The sequence below is a fragment of the Lissotriton helveticus genome, chromosome 12, assembly GCF_964261635.1.
Source record: "Lissotriton helveticus chromosome 12, aLisHel1.1, whole genome shotgun sequence".
Taxonomy (NCBI): domain Eukaryota; kingdom Metazoa; phylum Chordata; class Amphibia; order Caudata; family Salamandridae; genus Lissotriton; species Lissotriton helveticus.
Window position 1 is genome coordinate 869,622,072 of NC_136073.1, and position 24,251 is coordinate 869,646,322.

General features: G+C 46.8%; 1 protein-coding gene across 6 annotated transcripts in view; it reads right to left on the reverse strand.

Annotated features, from left to right (window-relative positions):
- ARHGEF18 (Rho/Rac guanine nucleotide exchange factor 18) overlaps positions 1–24,251 on the reverse strand; it is a 300,861-nt gene that overhangs the window by 179,861 nt on the left and 96,749 nt on the right. The window contains exon 1 of one of the 6 annotated variants that reach the window (XM_078669621.1): positions 9,416–9,717. The exons of 4 other annotated variants lie outside the window; for them this stretch is intronic. The gene's annotated coding sequence lies outside the window, so the exon portion shown is untranslated. Of the gene's footprint in view, positions 1–9,415; positions 9,718–24,251 lie in introns of those variants that run through there. One more of the 6 variants, XM_078669620.1, reaches the window with a different exon arrangement.

Below are 24,251 nucleotides of genomic sequence, written 5' to 3' on the forward strand. Positions count from 1 at the left end.
ATTAATTCCACCAGTTAATAACTTGGCCATTAACTACCAGAGGGGTACAGAATCCTCCGGTCACTGCAGCAAGCTTTGTAACACAAGACAACAGCATTACAATCAATACATTATTATTTCTAATCAATATTCTGCGGCAACAACACAGGGTTTTAGCATAACGATATTTACACAATGACAGAATGTGAATGAATCTATACAACAGTCAGTAAAAACAATGACCTTGAAAACAAAAATCATTCACCAACAGTGTTAAACGAAAAAAATAGGGAAAAGCTGAGATTCACTTTTTAGGTAAATAAGGGATGCCTATTTTCTGTGGCAAACGAAGCTATACGAATTGTTAATCTGCCCTCAAGCATGTTTACCAGTACAGCAATGATGTATCCGAATGGCACAACCTTATAGTGGGAAAATAGCAGAGGGTGAGTAATCAAACACACCGCACTATCAAAGGAGGCCACATTTCTGCAGCTTTCACTGAAATACTTTAGACTGAGAACTCATAAAGCAATTACAAAGCCACAAACCAGCGATTTAAAAGACTAAACCACATTTCACTAACATCTGTCGGAAGGAAAACGAGAGCCTTGCCCACAGTGACCTGTAAGCCAAGATGTCGACAGTTAAAATGATTTACTGACAAAAGCTATTACAGCAGTCGCAATACCGAAAGTTTATTTTACTCTAGAACACTGTAGACAACATGCAAATCAAACTGTATGAATCTAAAAAACATCACTTACATGTTTGGCTATGTTACTAGAATCAACGAATTATTACAAAGCTATATTTTTTTTATACAGAAAAGGAAAAACTTGTTTCAATTAAAAAAAATTCTTAAGAACAGAAAGCAAAAGAGTGGGTGGAAGCAGAGCATTGGTATAAGCTTTGTAAGATACAGGGCAAGTCACACCATTCTGTTAACATCCATAAAAGGGTTACATTTTGGGGGCATGATTGACCGCCCAAGATGGCGGAAGCACACTAGCAGGGCTCCGCGATTTCCTCTTCCATTCACAACCTGGAGCACTCAACATACCTTCTCCCATGAGGCCTGGAAGCCCCCCGTTTCCCTGGACATAGCTCCCACCGGGGGCCCATGGCAGGGTCCCGGCTTGCCGTCCCACCTCCTGAAGGGGATTGGGTCTGTGGGGACTGCGGCCACACAGTTGGCTAGTTCCCTTGGAGGCTGTGATCCAGGAGGTGCCATGTGTCTTTCCTCACACAAGTCAGGTGCACTGGGGGCTGAAGCTCCTGGTCGCAGGGGTCCCCGCTCCAACCCTCGCCTTCCGTTGTTGTCCACGCGACCCAGCCCTCTCACGCTTTAACTTGTGGGACCTGGGCACTACGGCCTGGGTGATCCGCGGGACTAGACTGCGACTGTAAAGGACCTGTGGGGCGGTGGCTCCCCAACTGGACATCTGCCGCCCTCCGGCACCTGATGGACTGGAGTTCTGGCCCCAGCAGTTGTAGGGCCTGTGACAGCTCCAAGTCGGACCAGTTGCAGGGGGCCCCCCTCCAATTGCCTGCCTGTGAGTCAGGCCCCTGACAGCCCTGACCAACCAGCAATGGAACCTTGAGGCAGAAACATCACACCAACCTACGCACCCACACATCACTACCCACCTGGTGAGTATCACTCCCCTGGCCTGACCTACAATTCCTGGGGAAGGTCCCCAGCCGCACGCTGACCTCCCCTCATCAAGGGGTATGCGGGCTGGTCCGGAGGTGGGCCTTGGAGCGCCAGTGCTACGACTGTGGCTGGAGAACTGGTGGGAATGCAGCCACAACTGATTCTGCTAAGGGGAGCAACCAGCTGCACATGTTGCCAGCTGTGTGCCCTGGGGCAGGCGGGCCGGAGTGAGGCCCTGCTGTCCACTGGTGGACTGATTCACCCCTGGCAACATCTTGTGTCTAGACTGTCAGCTGCCTATTTTCCTTGAGCAGCAACATCACTAGTCCCTCCCTGAGTGACACGCCTGACCTGCTGATGCACTACACGAAGGCCCCTTCGCACCTGCACATCATAGTCATGGTAAAAGATAAGGTTATGGTGACCCAAGCACAATCTAAGATCGACCATTCACTGTGACATCTACTAGCCTGAGCCCGGGGGGCCCGGTCATGGAACCGGCTATGCTACTGGCCCCTACGGATATGTACACCATCTTTTCAGCAATCCAGAAATCTAGGGTGGCAGTAAAGACCAAGATCAGGGAAGTGAGAGAGGACATATCACTTCTCCAACAAGACCACTGCAACATGGCCTCTAGGTTCGACTGTGGAGCAAGATAGGATATCCGTTGTAGAAGATGAGGTCACCATCTTCAAGACCAATATGGCGAAGACGCTAGTACTAATTGCCACCCTCAAACAGCAGATGGATCACGTCGAAACAACCACCGCTTTGAAGGGGGTTCCCCGAGGGGGTGGAGGGCCAGTCTTCCATAATGTTCCTGGAGACCTTGCCTAAACCCTGGATACCTGACAGAGTGCTGTCACCCTGGTTTCTACTGGAGCGAGCGCATGGTTCGCTGGTCCCCCGACCACACATGGGGGCTCCCTCGACACAGATGATCGCACGAGTACTTAACCACTGCGACATGGATTCTGTACTGCGGTTAGCACGCAGACAAGGCATCTACAGTTCCAATCCTCGCATGTCATCATCTTCCCAGACTACCCACATCAAACCCAGCTGCAGAGAAATTCCTTTAACAAGGTTAAGCAAAAACTTTGTGCGTTAACTGTATATATGTTAACCTACCCAGAGCGTGTTTTAAGGTGATCTTTCAAGACCGCACACAATTATTTGATACCCGGAGGCAGAGTGGGAGTGGACAACTGAGCAACGTGCCCTGCTACTGCCGAAAGCCATGCCTCAGTAGGGACTCTCGGAGAGACAGATCGTCCATGGCAGGGGACCCAGCACAGGCACCCCGTGCACCCCCATGGGGTTGTGCACCCGAAGGAGACTCACCCGCACCAGAAAGCGTTCAGGTTCCTGGACCCATGATCGACCAGCCCGGGCTGTCAGAGTGAGAGGGCCCTCCCTCCCAGGGCCCAATCTTCCCCTGCTGTCAAACTGGTGCTCAAGCGATAGCGCCTCAGAGGAGGAGATTCTGGCCTGAACAACTGGCTATGATTGCATGCTCACAAGTCTGATGCAAAAATGATCTGTCTCATCGCACAGGGTCCATGTCACGCACCCATTAACAGTTTGACTGTTCTGTTGTGTTAAAGGGAACATTAGGGCAGCCAATGCTTCTGGGGTGGTGGAGCTGGGGGGTACTGTTTGTTGTTTTTGGGTTCACTATCATGCAGCAGCACCCACACATACGACAAACTAAATATCAACTAGGGATACGATCGGCATTACTTCCATTCAAGCAGATGGAGACTGGAGCGCCCTGATGCATTCCCATATGCACGTTTAGTTCCTCCTCGCCTCCGTCCACAATGGACCTGATGATGAAGCTCCTCATTATGTTGTGGAATGTCAATGGTCTTCTTGACCACATTTAGAGGACAGCAGTCCTCCAATATGATAAGCGTCACCAGCCATATTTCCTGATGCTCCAGGAAACCCAGCCGATGGGTTCCCACTGCCCAATCCTCAGATGGTACAGTTACGGTAGGAGGTTTCATGCGGGATTTGCCTGGGGCTACCTGGGAGTTGCCATTCTTCTCCACAGAAATCTACCCCTTTTGGTGACGACCGTAACAGCAGACCAACTGGGTAGATATGTAGGGGTGAAAAGGTTTCTAGAAGGGTATCAACGTAATCTCCTTAGCATATACATCCCACCACACTTGCAAACAGGGACCCTGGCTGCGCCAACACAAGCCATTTCCGGGATGCCCCAGGGAGGGACCGTCATTGGAGGAGACTTTAATGCTACCTCTAGACCTGCACTAGAGATGTCTCCAGAGACACCACGGCAGCTCGCTAGACACAAGCTTGTAAGTTTGGAGACTGGATGCAGGCCCTAAGCCTCTGCGATAGCTGGAGAACCTGCTATGCCCCAGAAAAGAATACACCCATGCATCCGCTTCACACAAGTCACTCTCGCATATTGACCTCATACTCCTTCCTGTGTCAGATAGGTGACCGGTCAGTGCAGCAGCCATCTGCCCTAGGGGTATGATGGACCACTTACTTCCCTGTGATGGTGGAATTGGGGTTTGGTCAAGTGGCTCTGCAGCCGCTGTGGCGACTTAATGCCTGGCATCTTCAGGATGAGAAATGCACAGATCTTCTCACCACTGAACTTGATTACTTCTTTAAGCTCAACGCTGGGAAGGTGGATTCCCCAGGTACCCTGTGGGAGGCAGGCAAGGACATGATTAGAGAGGTCGCCAGGGGCTATTTCAGGTTGTAAGAACGAAAGAAGGTGCGCACCTTGGTCACCCTTAAATCACAAATCCTAAACCTTGAGTGCCAGTTTATCAGACACCCTACTGAATCCCTCACACACTAATTAAAGGAGGCGAAAAACCTCAGAGATCAAAGATGGAGGTGGCCGACAGATGGTTGATGACCTCAACGCAACAAATTTATTAAGTAAGGTAAAAATATTACCTTACTGGCAAGTCACAGGTAGGGGTGGCATCCAAGATAGTCCCAGAGATGTACGATCGCTTCCACGCCGACATCCCTTGCTATAGCCTCTTGTTTTGCGACCTACTTCGAGTCATCATACGCTCACCGGGAACTTCAGCATTGTGAGAACCAGCGTCCAATACAAGACTAGCTCCCCCTTAGGGATCGAGTGGCCATTGATGGTCTGATTACAGAAGAAGAAATTGCAAACGCAATCCAGGACCTGAAATCTAGTAAAACACCTGGCCCGACAGCTTCCCCAGTTAATTCTATCTTAGGTAGTCTGCACAATCCTTCCCCCCACCTCCTTTACCTGTACTGAGAGGCAGTCCCTAAAAGGACATTTTCCTCTGAAATTGATACGACCACCATCGTGGTCATACCTAAACCAGGTTGCCCAGGGACCAATGTGCCTCCTACAGGCCCCTATCATTGCTTAATGCGGAGATAAAAAGATTTGCTAAGCTACTGGTCTACAGGCTGCGCCAGATCCTGAATAAACAAGTCCACCCTGATCAATGAGATTTTATGCCAGAGCGCAGCACAAGCATTGTATCTGGCAACTACATCTGGCCAAGGGCCGAATGATGGAACTGCATGAACCGCTGCCCTTCTTCTGGATTTTTAGAAGGCCTTTGGTACTGTGGACTGGTCTTTACTAGCCACAGAATTGGAAAGAATGGGACTGGGTCCCAGAAACCACAGATATATTAGGATATTATATTGTAGGCACAGGCATTGGTCAATGGGGTTGTGCCGTGCCCATTCCCTATCTGCAGGGGCACCAGACAGGGATTTTTCACCATCTCTTCGCCCTTGCCATTGAGCCCCTCGTGCAGCTGATGCAATGTGATACCCGTATAATGGGCTTGGTATGGGCAGATGATTCTGAGGAACTTATATGAGGATGATATTTTACTCTACCTCTCCGATCCTCAAACCACTGCACCCCACAGCATGGAAATCTTCAGTCTTTACGAACGGGCCTCCGGGTCAACCAGAAGACATCATTGCTGGTGCCACTCACAGGGTCAGAGAGTGAAGCAATGTGGCGGACATCTATACCAGTGTGTACCGCGAGCTTTAAATATTTGCACATTTATGTCTCTAGAGATCTCAATGACATCTGGAACCTCAATCTTCTTAATCCCCTGGTACAATAAACGAAAAGCTATCTCCTACCCTGGGGAACACTGCTGACCCTTGGGAGAAAAGCTTTAGTTAACATAATGATACTCCCCAAATGTCTCTGTCTTCCAGAACTTCCCCCATCACATCCATGACTGCTGGTTTCACAATATAGCCTCCATTCTCCATTCATTCTTCTGGCCCCACTGCCCCCATGCATTCCTCATGATAAAATAAGGAAATTGGTATATGATATGGGCATGGATACGGCAGACCTCCAACTCTAATATAGAGCCACTCAGCTCTTGGTTATTAAAGACTGGCTGAGTAGGGGGATGGGATCACCCCTCCTAACGCATCAGACTTTCACTCGTGGAATTCAGCCGACTGATGAGAATCCTTTAAGACCAGCCAATCCTAACGATCTTCCTGAAGTCCCCATTGTAGTGTTCTGGAGTAGCCGAGAGGCACCCCTAGGCATGGGCCGTGGACAACCTGATGCACCAGACACCACTAACGCAGGGTCGCCACTTTGCACACACGGCTCAACTACAGGGTTCTGCAAAGTGGTACAACATTGGTAGAACGACTTGTGGAGATGTCTGTGCCAGTAGTACGGTCCCCACCTTCAAGGACCTGCCGACTAACTTCTAATCAGCAATGCACTTCCATAAATATCTACAACTTTGGCATGCCTTACAACCCTACAAGTTGAAGATATCCAGGCTATCGGAACATAGTCCACTTGAAACTAAGGTACTAATGGGTAAACTGGGAAATGGTGGGGTATCCCAAATATACAGCACATTGGTGATAAATGCCCCCAATAGTTTACAATCTCTCAGGCAAAGATGGGAGGGCCTCCTGACCTATACTGACTGGACTCTGGCACGACTGGCCCCTCAGGAAATAGCAATATTCTTGAGACTGAGGCGCATACAGCTTAACTGTCTCCACACCACCCACTTCACCCCTCTCCAGCTCTAGCGTGCCAGCAAATCTCCGACTCCAGAATGCCCCCGATGATTCTGCTCCAGGACAGACATCTACCATGTGATCTGGCAGTGCCCCCATTTGCTTCCTACTGGCAACGTACAAGGGCTACTCTCACTCAAATAATGGCAACCCGCCAGCATTCTTACACCCACAAAGGCATTCTTGAGCGTGTTGGATGAAGTGGGAAATTGTCAGGGATAGAGCCTTGACATGCCTGGGCAAATCTAGTGGCCAAATTAGACACTGCCCTGAAGCTGGGGTCAGAAGCATTGCCTACCCTTCTTGAATGGCTCTGGCGAGTGGACTGGTGCTGACAGCAAATGGCAACCCCCAGCATTCTTACACCCACAAAGGCATTCTTGAGCGTGTTGGATGAAGTGGGAAATTGTCAGGGATAGAGCCTTGACATGCCTGGGCAAATCTAGTGGCCAAATGAGACACTGCCCTGAAGCTGAGGTCAGAAGCATTGCCTACCCTTCTTGAATGGCTCTGGCGAGTGGACTGGTGCTGACAGCTGAAGAAGCCCAAATGCACGGCCAGGGGCTGTCAGAAGAAACATTCCTGTAGATGGGGCATATGGATGGACTACTACAGAATACGTGCTTATTTCCATCAAAGCTGATCAATGCATCGCTAATGGCAGTATGAGGTTGTGTAGTTTTATCCTACATGCAGACTGTGATGTATGCTATTAAAACTTCAATAAACGGATTGTATAAAAAAAAAAGGTTTAAACCATTCAACTTCAGGAAAACAATCTACAAGAATATGATTGACAAGTGACTTGCTGTTCTCTTTCTTTCATACAGAATTTCTGACAGATAGATGACAAGTTAGAACCTCTTTCATAGGGTATTTTGCAGAGATGTGACCTACTGTTTGTTTTAACTGATTAGGTGACATGAAAGTCGAATGAGCTAAAAGAGAAGGCTCTTGACCTCAAAGTTAGAACTTTCTCATCACATCAATTCACTCAACCAATCATTTGCACAAACCAGCATAGCCCTCCCACCACCCACTGATGGGAGCCACATATTTCCACCACAAACTGGGGTAAATCATAGAGAATATCTTCTGCAAACACAAGACTAAATCCACTAACCAAAAAACACTAAATTAGCCACCAACCTTGGCTTCTGGAGAGGAATGCTACTCATTATAAAGCACCTGCAACGCCTCATCAGTGGTAGCAAGCACTATATAAATACAATTGCAATACAATATACCAGTATTTCAATGGCCTGTACAGCGTTAATGGGGTCTTGTTCAGAGATGCTGTTAGCGGCAAACTTCACTGAATTTCGACAGAATTCCTAGTTCTGAATCCAACGTTGCAATGCTAAGATGTGCAATCATTTGCAAATTAATAAATCTAAGGTTTTTCTCAGTCCCCGTACAATGGGAGCATAAGAAGTGATGACGTTTGCAAATGTGCCATGCAAGTAAACTATCCCACAAAAATATTGTATCCCTTCCTTAGAAGTGCCAGGTATATGAAGTCTCTGGCCCCTCTCTGAGAGTCACTTACGTTGGAGGCCCTGGGAAGTAAAGTCCACATCCTCTCTCTCAGACTTATTTAGGTATCCAAGCAAGTAAAGTCCCCAGCCAAACTCTAAGTCACATACTTAGAAGCTGCAGCTATATGAAGTCCCAAGCCCCATTCTAAGAGTCACATACTTAAGAGTCACATACTTAAGAGGCCCAGGGGGTGAGATCCCCAGCCCCTCTCTGAGAGACGCTAACATAGAAGGCTCATCTACATAAAGTGCATATTCCCTTTCTGTAAGTCACTTACTTAGGTGGTCCAGCTAGGTCAAGACCCCAGCCCCTCAGAGTTTCTTAGGAAGCCCAGCTAAGCAAAGTCTTCCTCTATCTCTGGGAGTCACTTACTTGGAAACATCAGGTAATATAGCTCTGAGAGTCACTTACTTAGGAGGCTCGGGTAGGCTAAGTCTGTGGCCCTTCTCTGGGCGTGACTTACTTGGTAGGCTAAATCTGTGGCCCTTCTCTGGGAGTGACTTACTTAGGAGGCTCAGGTAGGCTAAGTCTGTGGCCCTTCTCTGAGAGTCACTTATTTAAGAAGCCCAGCTGGGTTAAGTCCCTCTCTGTAAGCCACTCTCTTGGGAGGCCCAGACAGGTGTAGTCCATGGCCCCTCTCTGAGAGTGACTTACATAGGATGCCCAGCAGGGTGAAGTCCCTCTTTGAGAGTCCTATAATTGAGATGGCCAGGTAGGTGAAGCCCCTCTCAGAGTCACTTACTTGGGAGGCCCAGACAGGTGCAGTCCCTGGCCCCCCTCTCTTGAGAGTGACTTACTTGGAAGGCCCAGGTGGGTGAAGTCCCCTCTGGAGTCCCTGTAAGCCCAGGGTCGTGGCTCTTGAGCCGGCCTCTGGTCTCTGCTCGCCCCCTTGGATCACTCTAGTACCGGGGGTCAGTCCAGGCGGGTCCCGGCCTCTTGAGCCGGTGCCTCCCCCGGGTGACCCTGGCACCGCTGCTCGACCCCCAGCGGTGCCCTCAGCCGGGGTAAATGAGTTCACCAGGCCGGGGGTGAGCCGAGAGCCCCCGGCTCCCTCTGCGGGACCTGGAGCCCACGGCTGCCCCGGGACCCTCAGCGGGGGGCCCGCAGGTGCACCCTGGACACACCGGCGCCCGCCCGGCCCCCTACGGACAGAAGCCCCGCACTCACCTGCCAGCTGGCGCGGGGTCCGCCGCCGCCCCCGCCGGCTCCTGGCACCGCGCAGCTTCCGCCCCTCGGGACTCTACTGCGGAGGGGACTCTGGAGCAGGAGGTGAACCTGGACCGGCGCGAGCCACCCGGCCTGAACCCGACGTCACCGCAGCATCTCCGCCCGTGCTGGACGTAGGGAGGGACGTATTCGGAAGGCCCCGGGGGCCCAATCACCGGCCAGCGTCCGCTGCGCGTGCGTCAAACCGACCAATGTTTACAGATGGAACAATGACCCTTGCTCCAGCCGACCGCGGGTCACGTGAGCAGGCTTCGTGGGGCGCCACCCGGCCTCTACCCTGCGCCAGGAGCGCTTGGCAACCACACAACCAAATAACTGGGACAGGTCACAGACATAGAAGTAGGACTAAAGGTGGCCACCCAGGCTGAAGGACTACACCAATAGAACTCACTTATTTACATAGCCGCCAAGTTTTTAGGTGGCTTATGTGTGACATAACCATGGCTTCAGTGGACTTATAAGTGACAATCAATGACCAAATGTATGACATTTAGAGTAACACTTTACCGCCAGTAAAACCAAGCAATGAAAATCAATGGACAGACATAAAAAGCAGAAACTGTGTTAACCATGATATACTGAGTGATGTGAAAAAAGAGAAAAGTTGAAGTCCCAGCATGCAAAGTGCTTAGTGTTAATAAGTCAGGACTCACAAAAAAGTATTGCAAATGACATCATGAAGTCAGCTGGAGATCATCCACATTACAGTCCTTGGCCCACCTGACACTCAACCACTGTCTGCCTAGAGGTGGGTGAGCAGGGCTCAAGTCAGGGTACCAGGCGGGTGGACGGCGTCCCCCCTCTTATTTTACCAGGAGCTCAATAACTGGAGCAAATGGAGCCACACATTCACTCTTTGGCCTCTCTGGGGCGAGATCGGAGCCCATTCAGAACGCTGCTCAGGCGCTGGCTTCTGCGATGCAATCGCATCTCAGTGGTGAGTGAGGGGAGGCAATGAGTCTGATGGTGCAAGCCACCTTTCGTGACGTCACTTCCTGTCATGACATCAGCGTCCCCCCCACTTCTCTTTTTTAGGACTTGTGCCCTGTGGGTGAGGCAACAAATTAATAGGGAGAGCTGAGCCAAGGGTCTAGCTTGGCTCTTACAGCCCATGTAGAAGCCGATCCCTGAAAATGTTTGCAATGTAAATCACACAGCAAACATCACATAAAATACAAAAAAGTATGTTCAGACATCAAAAATGTACATTACTTCAATACATGGAAGCTCTGACGTTAATATATCAGATTATAGCACTGCACTGAGAAATACCTATTAAAAGTGATAGTTTTTCAACATAAACCATTAGTGAACTACCAGCCAAGACAATTGACACGTACACCTTGTACATGGCCCAGATTACTAAAGAGCAACATTATAGTCTATTAAACAAAATATAACAGCTTTTTGTACAGCTGATATTTTGAACTATTTGTTTGATACCATTTAAGAGGGTAAACAGATTTATCCAGGTTTTCTGGTTTCACTTTATGCAAATCAGCCGCTACAATTGCCAAAGATTAGTGCTAAACTCCCTGTTAGCTAATTTATTCACTGGCTAATTTACAAATGTGAAGCTGTGGAGTCAATTGTGTTCTCTCATTTACAGTAGTGCTGAGTCATTGTATTGTAAAAACACACACATATTCACTACTGCTGAGCAAATGTATCCAAGTCGGGAGCCTGATCACGTCATGCACCATGCTCTCCTTCGCTTAAAGTCAATGTTTTGTCATCTACTGAACTCCATTCCTGATCGAGACATCTTTCCATTCTATACAAGCCTCAATTGAAGGCCTTATTGGCATTTTGTGGAATAAAAGGAGTCCATCTTTTAATTATCTCCTAATATTCAACATATCTGTGGCACTGTGTTTAGTGGGGTGAGATACATTTTTGAATAACATTAAGGAGAGAAGTGCAATGACTAATTCTTGACATCAGAGATTATACAGTAGTTTGGTGAATTTGTTCTGGATTAAAGAAACATATTCCCCGGGGCAGACACATTTGAAAGTGTGCATTTCTGCCCATGGCATTAACTTGTGACTGTAGATTGAGACCTTTTTCAGGGATGCCTCCTAGGGATTTCGCATGTGCAATGACGGTAGGCTTGCAGTTGAGAATGCTGATTGAGTATATGCAGTATTGAAGCAGCAGTATTGAAGCAGCAGTGGTGGCTGAGACAAGGAAATGAGGAATTCTATTTGAGATGGATTGAGTTTTCAAACAATGAGCAGTCATTAACTCTTAACCCCTTGGGCACGGCCGCGATTCTGCGCCTGTGCGGCCGTTTTGAAGAGTGGGCGGGTTCATGACGGCCCCCAGCCGTCATCAGCACACACCCACCGTGATGCATGATGGCAGGGGGCCGTCATCAGCATGGAAGGGGTTAAACAGCCTTTAGAGACTGGCAGGGTGGTAACTGTCATTTGGACAAGAGATCCAGCTGGAATACATTTTTAACATCTGCAATCTCCCCATTAGGTATTACTTGAGCACCACTTCATCTATGTCCATCCGACTCTTGAGAGCATTAGGAAGCATACAGTGATTTCCTGTACCATAAGTAGTCGGTCGAGAAGGCTGAAGAGGTAGGAGCTGCCAGAATCCATGATGCGGGCGCTTCATGGATGACTTGGAACAGTGTTGTTACAGTGCTGGAGCCTTGAATGAACCCTGACTTTTACTCCTGTACAAGGTCATTGTCTTGGATATATTGAGTAAGGGGACTTGCTACATAGTTTTCAATAACTTTTGCAAGAAAGAGAAGATTGGATACAGGGCAAATGGTGTTGAGCTCACTCATGTCTGCAGAAAGTTTTTGATAAGTGAGATGACTCGGCCACTCTTGAGCCTGTCAGGAAGAATTCCCCAGCTTAGAGAGAGATTCATTCGTTTTTATCCACAAGGGGAGCAGGTGAATCGCAAGGTCTTTCGTAATTTTTGGTCCACTTACAGTTGGTACATAACTTCGCACTGAACTAGAGATAATGATGTCTTATACAGCTAGCCAGCTACACCTGCAACAATTCAATTTAGGAACAAATGTAGATTGTGAGTGCATCAAATGTGACACATACCAAAAGCGTTATCACAAATTTAACAAGCATTTACAATGCAACGGTTTCGCCTTTGCAAAAGTTAGAGCTATGGGCATTGTAAATGACAAACGTTTTATTTATGTGTTGTTTTTGAAAACAGATAAATAAATGGCATTGTCATTACAATGCCAATAGCTTAATCTCTCGCAAATGCGTAACCTATTGCATCTGCACCCACACACACACAGAACCACACAGAGCCACACACACCCACACACACACACACACAGAGCCACAAGCCCTTGTGCTCAAATTAGTAATATTACACGCACACCATAGTTAAGGGGGAACCATGCAGGTGGTCCTACAAAGCCAACGTTTATGATGACGTTATGACAATTAAACATAACGCCAAAGCCAAGTGGTTTACCAGTGTTGCCAGTTTACAGAATTTAAAGCAAACAATGAAACCAAACCCCTGTTACAAGTGCATCTCACCAATAAGCAAAGCCCAAAGTGTGCAGTTTGCTGCTGCAGAAGAAAGTATTGCAAGAGCATAGAAAAACACCACAACTTTTGCAGAGCAAATTCCCCGTCCGCCAAGGTCCCTTTGGTTACACCACAATATAATATGAGGGTAGAGGTGTCGAATCCAGCAACCCTAGATATCTTCAATTGTAGGCTTGTGACCTCTGCTGCCGCAGACCACCCACTCAGACGCCATCAGCAATCTTTTTTCCTCTCAGATGACATTACTGAAAGATGATGTGAAGTGCTACGTATTTTTCATGTTACACTTAAAAATCAAGGTTTCTGTTGCGATCCATAATTCAATGCTTATATGTGAAATAATTCAAGGAAATAACATCATTCATGTGAATTACAGGTGTAGGGACTACAGCTGTTCGAGGAACAACAGGCGAACAAGTGAGAGGCAGTATTGTTATGTCCTGTTTAGTGCTTGCAACACATGCTGATCATGGGCCGATCCACGCACAAACATACTAGCAAGCCACATTTTTTAATCAGATGCCACACATTTGGGACCTGATTCTGAGTCGCTCGGTGTTTTCTGACCCTGTGCAATCAGGGTTGGAATTCCGAGGTGTGTGGTATTCACTGAACCCCGACATTTATTGGGTGCGTTAAAAACGTTGCCTTTGATTAAATTTCAGCAGAAGCTCACCAGGGGAAACAATACGTGTTTACGACGACATTCGGATTTCGGTGTATTAAGTTCGAAAATCAGCCTCTTAATCCCCAAAAACTTGGTATATGCGTTCGTAATTCGTTGCACCTGATCAACAACACACCCCACAGTATTGTTATATATCAGGTGCAATAATATTCCACCCCTAACACTGGGCCACTGGTAATGAGGAGCTTAATAATTACAAGCACAGTGTAGTGTGTGTTTCTGATCTCTTCTGTCCCTTCCATGCCACCCTTCCAGCTGCAGACGCACAACAGAAAAGTCACATCCAAACAGCATTCAGCAAGCAAGCTACTGCTGAACACAAGGAATGTAGCTGAGAGGGCTGCTGAGACACGTTCCAAAACCAGGCTTTCCTCGAAACTTTGTGGCAAGATGTCGACATTACGTGAACAGGAAGCATATCTCAAGGTCACATACACCATTCGCAGGTGCACACAACCACGATGTGGCGAAGCAGTCAAACGCATCCGCACTGGGAAGAGGCAGTGTGAGCTAAATGCTCTGTTACAAACTTGGAGCTGGAACAACACGGATCGACTCCCGGCTCCCCTACTTGGCAAACTGCAATCCTGGGCTAATGTCTCACCTCTCGGTGCTACGCTTCCCTGACCGGCCACAAATCGTTACCTTTCGGGTGGTTCCGTTACCAGTATCTCCTATAACAGAGAATGGATTTACACTACATTCAGTCTATATCTAAGGTTAAATCTCATCTGATTAGGTCATATTTTTGTGATTATAGACTGCTTATAAATAAAGTTCATGAGCTGCAATCTAGAAAGCGGGATTCTTTATCGGCTGTCTGTGCGTGCGCACATGTTTACACACACATACACACTTTCACGCACACACCTTTAAACACGCAAGCATCCTGGCACACGAGAGGTGACATATTTCGGAGATGAAAGGATTATAATTCACTATAGCAGGACGTGTTCCTTCAAGAATGCTAAGTGTTGATTAGAACCATGACAGGAGACTGCCCAAACACCATTAACAAGTCAGGTCCCGGGCCGGCCAGCCAATCACAGCGCGGCCCGGGGAATGACGTCACGGGGGTGTCCCGGGCCGGCAGCCAATGACAGCGCGGCCCAGGACAAAGGGGCGGGACTTAAAAAAAGACCGAGAAACTCCCCCAAATCGCGTTTTCACGAGAAAGCGTGATTGACAGCCTCTGTCTCCCAATGGCTAGCCTCCATTTATGAGGTTAGCCAATGGGAGAAAGAGGCGGAACCAAAGCCCATATGTAGGATCATGAGATTTCGCCGTGGGCGGAGCAACTGCTATGCAGTTGCAACGCCCAGGGCGAAACCTAAAAAAGGAAGTATGCAGTGAACATACCCTTGACAGGGCCACTCTGAGGGTGGATTCTTTGGTGCAGTTGCTGTCTTTTCATCTATTTTTAGTAACCCAGTGCACACACAAGCATCTGATCTAAACAGGTATATGCCATCTCCCCAAAAATTATTATATGAACATGTCGGTTCTTCTGATCTCGATCTTCAGGTTTTATAGCGGTCATTGAGGGAGAGGATCACAGACTTCGGTTCCAATTAATGTCTTGATCCAGTATATATAATACTAACTCAAACTGCATGAAATATTAGCACTGGGCTGACACTGAATCAAGTTTACACATTTTTCTAACACATTTGTACGTAATATTAATCACTTTTTAATTTGATGGCAGATCAACTATAGCCTCAAAAAGTCCAAAACGATTTGTGTTGAAATAATATGTAATCCAATCTCAGATTGCCACAGTAGAGCATACATTTGCAAGTGGAAATAATGCTACCAGATGCCTTTTTGTGTTTGCCTAGATGAAACCATAAACTATACATTTATTAAAATAATCACAAATCATAATCAGGCAAAACTCTAACCATATTCAGCCACAAAAGAGAGAACATCTGGTAAAGGATGACATTAGTGGAGCACAATAGCTTCCCCGGGTATCATTAGTCCAGACTTGTGTTCTTGCAAGCATCTGCACATTACATCAGCAATCAGTCCAACTGCGATGTGTAAAACCGTGTTGTCTTTTCGGTTTTATTCCACAAAAATGCAATATTTTCAGAAAACATATGGCTCATTCTCCAGAAATTTGAATGCATTTAACTTTTGCACCCGTTACAATAGAATCCTTCAGATTTAACTAAGAAGATCACAGTGGTCTCAGAGCCTTATAACATCCATCCACTCAAGGAAGTATAAATCATTTTCAGCAGTTACTACTTATTGTTCAACTTTAAAAGAGTTCTCTAGAAGCAGCAGCATCCTTCAATTGAGTTTGTGCCTTTTCTACAATTCCCAGATCGAAAGCAATTAACTTCTCTAATCTAACACTATATCTTCTTTAAATACAGTAAAAATTGGATTGGGTTCAGTCCTCTGGTCCTCTATGGGTATGAACTATTGGCTTTACCAATGTTTGCTTGCCTTAAACAGCACCTCCAGGGAAGCCCTTCCGGAAAAGCAATCATATCTTTTAAATCAATTTCAGGTCTGTCATTAGCTAAGATCTCTTGATTTTACCATCATAATAAACATCATATAATTAATTTTTTTGACATGATCGAGCTCTTCATCCATTGGTCTGTTGATGTATCATTCTGCACAGAGCAATAGTCAATAGTTCAGCCCACTTCAACCAATGTATAACTTTACTATGAGTGATGGCATTCCACTCTGAGCCTCTTTCACAAGATGTACACCCACATACAAATTAGTTCAATTCAGTGCAGGGACTACAACAGCAATATGTATCTTTTGAGACCAAAAGATATATTTGCGATCTTTTAAAAAATATATATATTAGTGAGGGCACGACAGCTCCCCCAACAATAACACTTTACAAAAACCATGGCAAACAAACATTGGCTAAACCAAAGAGTTGGCAGCCAACACCAGACCGATTGGCTTAACCAATACAAGCTTTAAATTCTTAGGGGATTTTTAACTTACCCCAAACTGTTCCACAACTGGACTTAGAATAGTAACTGAGCAAGGTGATTGAAGAAGGATGGCTGGTGGGTGATAGACTTCTTAAACACCGCCACCCCCCTTCCTCCCTACCCTGCCCACTGACAGGTAAGTTGAGAGGTATATTCCGGTTCTTTGCTTTACCAGTGCCCACAAAATCCTCAGCATCCCTCAGGGCCCAACTGAGGTCAAGAAAATGTGTTTCAGAGTTTGTACACCTTGTTGCATTTTAGAACATTTTGATTAGCCGAAAGAAGTTCTCCCAACACACATTAGTACCTCATTCAGCCCACGCATTTGTGGTGCCAATAATCCTGCTCTCCTAAACGTAAAACAACATTACAAGTATCAGAAGTCAAATCAAATGATAAAATGGAAAGAGCACTGGATAATCTGCAGTCTGTGTTTCTGCGAGGGCACAAGAAAAGTGGTGGTGAGATGCGTATGAATTTGCAGCAGGAATTATTTGGCCACCAACACAAGTCTTCAGGCACTTTGCAGCGGGGACGAGCACAGTGAAGTTGTTGGGGACGTGTTGAGGTGAGGTGAGTGGCCTGCTGTGCACTTGCCGGCTGGAGCCTGGAGCTGTCAGTGCCCCACAAACTCTCCTGCTCCATCCCCGCCCACCTGCCACTACGTTGTTAGAGTAAAACTTGGGTTTTGCACCAAATAGCTCTGGAGACTGAGATTGTACATCACACATCCGGGTAACCTTCTCGCTTTACAAGCGTGCGGGGTCACCAGGGAATAAGTGGAGGAAGTGAGCACCACCAGCCCCTGTTGGCTTCAAGAGACTGGCGGGCAGCCGGTATCGTGAGCACCAGAAGTTCGAACGATCCTTCACCCAGTCTGTCTAGCAGCCCCCCAGCAGTCCCAGAGCAGCCCCCCCCCCCCAGCACCTTGAGACCCTCACAGGTGAGTAGTCGTGCTTTACAAGCCATTAATCAGGGGCGGCCTTAGGTATGTGCAAGCTGTGCACCTGCACAGGGCCACCAAACCCCAGGGGCCACCATGCCAATATATATCCTTAACCCCTTGAGTGCTGGCCACGTTCAACGGACGTTGCGTGCACTACCTCGGTCGTGCTTCGCACGTCCGTTGAACGTCGCGGCCCCGCCCGCGCAATAGAACGTTCTGCACCAGTGTGGAACTTTCAGTGCAGCGGAGGGGTTAATATAATAATCCTCTGAGGATGGATACATATTTGCGTGGCGGCCCCTGCCAGGGATTTGGCAGCCTCCGGCTCTGTTCCACTTCCAAACACCCTGACCCCCCCTCTTCACTGGCCTCCGCGCTCCGCCCCGCCCTGACCCCCTCTTCCGGGGCCCCTACCTACGCTCCCTGCCCAGGGCCGCCATGAGCCTAGAGCCGCCCCTGCATTGATTGATAGATGTATTGTGAAAAAGCACCACCACCTCTCTTTGAAGGAGGCCCGTGACCATCCAGAGCTGAAAGCATCATACAATAAGTGTAAGAGCCAACCGTGTAAGGAGATATCAAAGCTGTGGATATGTAGGGCATTGGGAATGGCTCCTAAATTAGGCAGAAATAGGCTGGCGCCATTGTGGCTGTGATGGCCGGCACTTGCCTCAAAATCCTTTTGGTCAAGCTCATGTTGAACATATAGGAACCTCAAGGACCATATTCTCCCATCCCTTCACAGTAAAGAAACATCAACAAGGAGGATGCGTAGCTTTTGCTGCACTGCACGTTTTCCTACAAGGCATCCCAAACTTTGTTCAATGTTGTTTTGATTGGCCCCAAGCCTTCTGGAGTTAGACAGGACTATTGGATATGAAGGATTGTGGACTGGTTAGTCTATCACCAGCGCAGTGATGGAACTCGACTTCTGCCATATGCAGGTATGTAGTATGAACCAGGCGGCACATTCATGTTTTGAAGAATGTTGAATATCCAATTAAATGCCACAACAAAAACGAAACCACATTCCACCCTCTAAATAGACGACTCATCCAGGTGGCAGAACAATCGACGTGGTATTTGGCTTCTTCAAAAAATGATTGTGTGTGTCCGCATCCGCTGTCAGGGGCTGTATATAACAATCACTGACAGATTTACCAATGCATGCCCGTCCTCCATTGGCCTGTCGCGCTTCTTCTGTGGACATCACCCAGAGTGGTTACCTCGTCCGTTACCACGAGCCGATGTAAAATTGTCAGCTGCTGAGGATTTAGACTATCAGCTACTTGTTGTTCCAACACACTTTCTAGCCTGACTGATAGATGCATCCTGCCTCAAACTATGCAAAAAGAACAGTTGATGGACAGAATGCAGAACAAGGTCATACATTCACCCCAGTACACAGATGTGGGCCTAAATCCATCGTTTTTTTTTATCACCATGCTATTCCAGTTTGGACCCAAACTATGCATCACATGGCCTGGAATAGTTGCCCATCTTGGAGATTCTCATCTATTCCCCCCACTCCGTCCCCAGAACATTAACCTAATTTCAACGCTGTTAGTCCCACAGTCGTGTTGCCCCCAGTTCACCGAGTTTGTCTCCATAGAACACTTACTGACTTCTAATACCTTCTAGTCCATGACAAAGGACTCCTCACTGATTCTTCTTGATGGTCTCCATACAGCACCCAGGCTGCATCTAAACAATGCACCACCCGGGGTTGCATATGTGTTGCTCCTGGATGGACCTTGGGGGGTCTCACGCCTGTCTGTAGCCAATGCATGTCCAAGGGAGGCTGCTTTGTAGCTTCCAGGGGGACCCTTGAGAGCCTCCTGGCTGCCTGCAACAAGTGCACGATGAGTAGATGCCCTTGCGTTACTCCGGACTGAACCGTATAGAATATTTGTGTCGGCTCAGCTGCCTGTAACCGGTGCATGGCCAGGGATTGCTCCCCTGTTGCTCCTGTGTGGGCCCTATAGAGTATATTGGCTGCCTCTAACTAGGGCATGACTGGGTTAGCTGCTCCTTGCTGCTGGGTGGACCATATTGAGTATTCATCCCAGCATCCAATGCAACAGTTGAAAACACCACAATAAACAACTTTTAACAGTGATATTCTAGTAAAACACATTCAATACAATTAACCAACCTTCAATATTTTGGTTCACAATATTTTAGCAGTCACAATATTTTGACCACAATAAAATTATTAAATGAGGTTTTTGAACAAATCTTTTTGGGGAACCTCCAAACCAACTCTGATCATCGCTGGGCACTATCCAGGTGTTTTAGGGGATGAAATGTTCGCTCACAAGCACATTACAACTGAACGTTGTCCGTCCACCCACACACCTTCGAGCAAACTGTGAAATACGGTACAATATGGAAGCCCACCCATCCCAGCAGACATGGTCTGAACCACAGCTGCCTTCCCAGCTGTATAATCTGTTTGTATCTCAAACAAAGTCAGTAGATGACTGGACATCAAAGAGGCAAGCACTGTTCCTGATCACCCTAAAGGCATACTTCCCCCAAATCTTTAACCCAAAGCCTGGCTCTAAACCTGGGGTGTTCAGCCTAAGACCAGGAAGGCCAGAATTGTGCCAGATAGCCATATAAACCACAATGAACTTAAATAGAAGATATTTAAATATTCAGCATAGTACTGAACATCTGACATGGTCTGGATTTTCTGGACCAACTTTTTAAACCTAATGCTTTTTTTCATAGGGTCAAAAATCTTACCAGTTCTCATAGCATATTGTGTGATATGGTGCTGCTGTCATATGACCACATGTCACGTGGGTGGTCGTCGACCATTAACTCTAAGCAGGCATGGGCATGATGGCCCATACGCATGATGGGAAATTCATACCACAGCCCCCTGCAGGCGGAAAACCCAGGACATCCTGAAAGCCCCCCTCATGACATGGGAACAGTTCACATCTACACATTTTTTCAGACATGTAATATTGGACATTCTGCACCTTTTCCGTGACCAATCACGGCCCTCGGCTATGTGCTCATTCAAAGCAATGGATCAGTTTATACAAATTATAGAAGGACCAACAATAGAGTTTTTATGTTTTACTTTGATTTTGAGCCAGGTCAGTTCATTGATGTTGCATTCACACAGCTGAATAACTTGTCACCTGCATAGTTTCTGGGCCAAAAATAGAACCTGGTGGAAAATGACTTTGACTGCCGTCCGGTAGCATCGGTGAGTTATGGGAGCAGTAAAAAACAGCTCAGGTTTCAGCCTACAATCAGTGTCCGCCACAAATGCCCCTCCTTGACCCTCAACCACACCGGGCAATATTTAACTGCCCTCTTTTTTTTATGGGTGTCCACAAGTTAAAAGCACAGTGCCTGGTGGGAAACAAATTCAAGAATGCCCTCAATAGTTGATAATCCTCCTATCTGTCCAGCCTGATGATGTCATCTGAAGTGATCAGACTTCTACAGTTAGCCACGTGCAAGAGGATCTCTGTTAGTTTGGTGTGAGAAAAAGGTTAAGTATATTTTTTTTAATTCTACCTCTGATAAACATTTATAATGTGTATTAAAACTTATTACAAGTTATGTATAGAATTAATGCAAATTTTTAAAAAAGTTTAAAAGTTCATTTCTCTTTTACATTTTTATTTAAATGTTATATTAATTTAATAATTCATTAACATATATACTTTTCAATGTGACGCTGATGTATATAATATAAATATAATATATATACACACACACACACACACACACTCACACATATATTTTAATCCTCTGCCTACATTATTTCTAGCTATGAGTGTCATGTGTGGTGCTGGACTTACTCCAAGGTTGTGCTGGAGTATAAGTGTATATTTACTACAGTTTTTGAAGTAACTTAAGATGTGAAGCTTGTGAATGAACTCCCATTTAGGTGTACGTATTCCCCATTTTCCAGCCATACCCTCGTCCGTCTTACATTTACTACTAAAATGTAGACTACATGTGCAGAGCTCACCGCCCACGTCAGAGACCTCCACACAGATAGGAGTAGCAGAGCCAGAGGTCTCTGCACATCGGTTCGCGATTAGCGTTTTGTTGAACGTGATTAGTACCATTGTAGGTCTACTTTGTGAATCACAAAACACTGTTTTTGAACAGGCCCCAAACGTGTTCATTTACTCACATTGAAAAGAAACAAACCTGACAAAATTGAAGACTCTTAAATCTGGCAGCTATCTTTCTTCCATCAGGCTGGTTCCAAGACACAGGGCCTTGACTGAGATGTCTTCTAGAATTTGGCAAAAGTAAAACAATCCTGCCCTTAACCATACTATGGTAAGCTGCAAAGGAGGGGTACTCGGCCAGGCGGGGAGCAGGGGTTTACCAGGCAGTTCACTTTAGTACTCAGGTGAATACAGAAAACCTGATTAAGTAGTCGTCTGACGCCACACACAAGGTCAGATTTTATTCTCATGCACCTGCACCTGGTTCCGCTTATGAGATGTCCAGCTTCAACCAGTGCCGGAGCGCACACAACCCAGAACTTTCTAGACCAAAGAGGGAGCCATGCAGTATGTACAACTGAAATGAATAATCTTAAAACTAATATTTATATTTCATTGTCAGAAAAGACATAAAATATCAAATTAGCAGCTCATACCCAGATGATTCTAAAGTTAATTCCTGAAATCTAGTCTATTTTAACTTAGTTATTATTTCATGAACCACCAGCATGATTACAGTTATGCTGAAGGCTGACAAGGAGAAACCAACACAAAGTCCTTCTGATCACACCTCAGGGGCTTCCTGATATCCACCCTAAAACAAGTAAAGGCTGTCGCCCACACGGTGGGACACCTGGTCATGGGCGAGAGAACCTATCACAGGACTTCAACCCTACGAGATCTTTGAAGTGAAAGCCAATCAGGCCCGCAATCGACTCGGAAACCCTGCATCGCCTTAAAGTCACCCACACAATGTACCCGATTCACAAAGGGCTGCCGTACTTGTTGCAGAGACCCCCCCGTCGTGGGGGAATCACCGCACTCGGGACAGAATCTCCGCAATGAGAATTCTCACTGCGGAGATTCCGCCCTGAGTGTGGAGACGCCTCCACGACTGTTGTGCCCCACCCACACGTGGGGAGGCCCTTGTGAATAAGGCCCATTGAGTCCTGGTTAAGTAGAAGAGTCGATGTCCACCACTCGCCTACTCCTCACAACAAAGAGTACCAATCTGGTCACACTCCAAGACACAAAATAAAGTATGCACGCCTTCTCCAGCCACGTGCCAAGACTCTAGGATAACCCCCCCTGAACTCGAGACTGACTCCTCCCTCCAGTAATTCACAGATGTGCTAAAGCCTCCATTGTCAGGTAACAGGTCCCTGTATCCTGGCCAACTGCAGCCTACACCCCCCCCCCGCCACCACTCTATCTATACCCAATATTCGCCTTATGTAAACCTTTTAACCCATGTGCACAACCTTACATGAGGTCAATGACCTGACATCTCCAAGCGGGTAAATCCATGATGTATGTAAAGTGAACAAATTCTCTTTAGGGCTGGCCCACTTGCTAGACATATTCCCAGTAAATTAACACATAGAAATAAAATACAAAGCAACCCACATCTGTGGAAAATATTTTAGGAAGGGTTGGCACGTGGCCGGTATTTCTCTGACGTGGCCAGTACTGTTATGCATAGATGGGGACTGGACCCATCTGGAGCGGGATTCTAGTGGATGTGGCAGAGGGAAATGCCTTGATAGAACCATGGCCCTAAAGGCAGGGAAAACAGGAAACAAGGAGCAAAAGAAGGAAAACCCACTTTCCCTTTAGCCGGAAGGTTTGAGACATACGGTACTGATGGGTCCTTATATAGATAGTAACGGGAAATGAAGACAGGAAGTGATATACAAGAAGTTAATCCACCATGATGGACTGGGAAACTCACAGATACCATATTAGTAGTGGAGTAGGTACTGGATTGGGAAAGACATTTTGGGGCATATTTACATTGCGCCACTGGAACGTCACTTTTACCAACATTCCGGTGGCACAATGCCCTGCACCATATTTACAAAGCAGCGTTAAACCACTTTTTGTGGCTTAACGCCGCTTTGTAAATATGGTACCCTTTCACGCAGGTATCTGCATGAAAGGGGCGTGCAGTGAGAGTTGCTGTGGCCGTTCCACCGCAACACCCATTGCTTTTCGATGCTGCCCAAGATTTACAAGGATATGTAAATCTAAGGCAGCGGCAAAAACAACTGCTATTCAATGGCAGCCATTAGAATGGCGCAACGAGGAGAAATACTTTTATTTCTACTTGTTTTTGCTTTTCTATGTGTGCCGCATTCTGCAGCACACATAGAAAGAGCAAAACGCCATTAATTACTGTTCAGGTGCAGGAAGGTGTCCCTTCCTGCATATAGATAATCATTAAATAATGACGATTTGCTACTTCTATATGTGCTGGAGAATGCAGCACACATAGAACTAACAAACCACCATTATTGATTGTTTACGTACAGAAAGCGAGCCCTTACTGCACATTAAAAATCATTCCCTGCATCGCAGGCACTCTTCCGCTATGGCACAAGGGTTCTGTGTTGGCGCTAGGC